Source organism: Triticum aestivum, chromosome 5D, assembly GCF_018294505.1.
Source record: "Triticum aestivum cultivar Chinese Spring chromosome 5D, IWGSC CS RefSeq v2.1, whole genome shotgun sequence".
NCBI lineage: Eukaryota > Viridiplantae > Streptophyta > Magnoliopsida > Poales > Poaceae > Triticum > Triticum aestivum.
The window spans coordinates 529982889-529985705 of NC_057808.1; positions in this window are offsets into that span (position 1 = coordinate 529982889).

Sequence of the window (2817 nt, forward strand, 5' to 3'; positions counted from 1 at the left end):
GGGGGGGGGGGAACCGAAACGCTGTCAAGGGGGAGCGTGGCCCCCTGCCCAACAGGCCCACCAAACGGCATGGAGGCCCATGGTCCAGGAGCTGGCACCCCCACATAAGGCAGCGCCAGATCTAGGGTTACTGACGCCCCAGCCGCTGCCGACGAGGGCACGACGAGCCCACGAACGGAGCCCTGACGGGAAGCCGGAGAGGAGGAGGGAGAGAGCGGGACCGACGCCGGCGCGACGCACCGGCCAGGGCCAAGGATGCCGCGAGCCGGAGATGGAACCGGACACGGCGGCGCCCACGGGACACGCGCGTCCAGCCATCCACGGCTACCGCAGCGGAGACAGGCGCCCGCCCACCAGGCGCGAACTTCCGGCACCGACCCGGGGCCGAAACGACGGGGAGGCCGCATGACAGCGCCGGACGAGGAGGGGAAGGGGGCTAATCGGAATCAGAGTCCGAGGCCTCAGCGCCAAGCGCCCAAAATCTGTTGGATGGGGAGGGTCGCGAAGGACAGAGCGAGCAGAGGGCGCCGGGGAGGAGGCAGGGGACGAGGCAGCGCGGATGCGGCGTGGGGACGCCGGAGATGGGGAGGGAGGGAGCGAAACCGACGCCGTCGTCGCCAGAGGAAGGAGGGGGGAGGGTGGAGAGAGGAGAGCCATGCATAACATTTTCAGGGAAGCCCGCCGGCGGTGAGAGAAGGCGGAGAGCCTCAGTCCCCGGCGGCGCCAACGACAACGCGCCCACCAGGACCTTCGGCCTGCACAGCGGCACGTCCATGTCCACGCCGCACCTGTCCGAGATCGTGGCCATGCTGAAGAAAGCGTGCCCGCAGTGGTCACCAGCGGCGATCAAGTCGGCGCTGATGACGACGGCCGACGTGACGCGCCAGGACGGTACGCCGATCGTCGACGAGACCACCGGGAAGCCGAACTGCTTCGCCATGGGCGCCGGGCTCGTGAACCCGACGCGGGCCCTGGACCCCGGCCTCATCTACGACCTGGCGCCGGCGGACCACATCCCCTACGTGTGTGGCGTCGGGTACAACGAGAGCGTGGTAAACGAGATCATTGCACAACCGATGTGAACGTGAGCTGTGCGAAGGCGGGGAAGATCCAAGGCAAGGACCTCAACTACCCGTCGAGATCATGTGACGCTCACGCCGGCCGCGCAGGAGGTCGATGTCAAGCGCACGGTGACCAACATCGGGGGAGCCCTTGTGCGTCACTGCCGAGGTGGTGCCCAAGGTGCTGGCCTTCGGCTTAATGCACTAGAGGATGGAGTTCACGGTGAAGCTCGAGCGAGGCGCCAATGTCGCCGCCGATGGCACCGCGGAGGGCAGCCTCTGGTCGGTCTCCGGCAAGCGCTCCGTGCGCAGCCCGATCGCCGTGCTCTTCGAACCACTGCCTAACTAACTAACTAGGATCGTCTTCGCCGAGCTCTCTCTTGATTTATGTATATATGGAGAAGCAGCTTTGTCAGATAGGGCAACGATGCCATGAAAGATAACTGAAGATTGAGCAGTTTGGCAATTCCTATGTTGCTCAACAGCTCAAGCCAAAATGAATGGCAATCAAGAATTTTACAGGAAACAGTTTGATGCCAGCCCCAATGGAATCGGCGAAAAGAAATTCGGCGTTCCAGACGGGGACCCCCGTGCATAGATCAACACTTTGTTTTTACTTTTTACAGGATCAGACATGAAGCATAATTGAGGAGAATTTCATAAAGATTTTGTAGTACTCTTCTGTTCCAGTAAAATGCACCAGGGACCCAACAAGTGCCCTTCTGTACCACATGTATATAACAAGAGCTCTTTTATAGTACCCTTAGTTTAATCACCCTGTACCAAATGTATATAATATAATGGCACTTGTACTGCCATTTTACTGTCACTTGTTTAGCATTACAACTGCTCAACTATCCATGTTCCAGGTACATTGATATAGTATATAGTTTACTATGAGGACACGGGCTCTCCTTGACAATTCACAACCGGAAATCAGAGATAGCAGTTTTCGCATCTAACCCGATGGAGTAGTAATGTTTGATGTAACCTCTGACGAGGGTCTCCTTGTAAAACGGTGGGTTCTCATCGGACAGCAGCTCCTTAATCGGATCGTACATTCTAGTAGAGGCAGGGTGGAAGTGAGTGCTGAAGAAGCATGCGATTGAGACCCTCGGTGCCCTTCTTTGCCACCATCCTATGCTTCACGCTCCTGAACCCTCGTCCGCTTGCCACTTGCCATCGACGCCCCAGCCGCCTCGTTCTTGTACGGCACCGGCGGCTGCACCCGGTTCTCGCCGTGGGCCTGCCGCCCACCACGAACCGACAAGTCCTCGCCACGTTGTCCGTCGCACGAGTCCGACATCCCGCGCCACCCGCTCACGGTGACAGAGATCAACCGCGCGCGCCCGCTGTTCGCGTCGGCCCTGGTCGTGCACGCCCTCGCGCTCGATGAGCCCGACAAGCCCGCCGTCTGGCGCTGGCGGAAGGGCGCCCACACGCTCCCGCCTCGCCGCACCATCGGGGTCGTCCGCTTCCGCGGCGAGTCCTACATGCTCGTTGTCGACCTCGCGGCCGGCAAGGTCGCCCCTCTTCCCGCGCCGGCCTCCGGCTACCCGATGATGACCATGGACGAGCAGGCCGCGCTCTGCGCGGCACCGTTCAACGACCCGACATTCAAGCCACCATCTGGCACCGCGGCGTGCATGGAAAAGCACAGAAAACACGACATATTTGAATAACCCGGTGACCTACCAATTGTAGGAGTAGGATTTTTGGCGAGCAATAAGCACTTAAATAATACAATTCGAGTGTA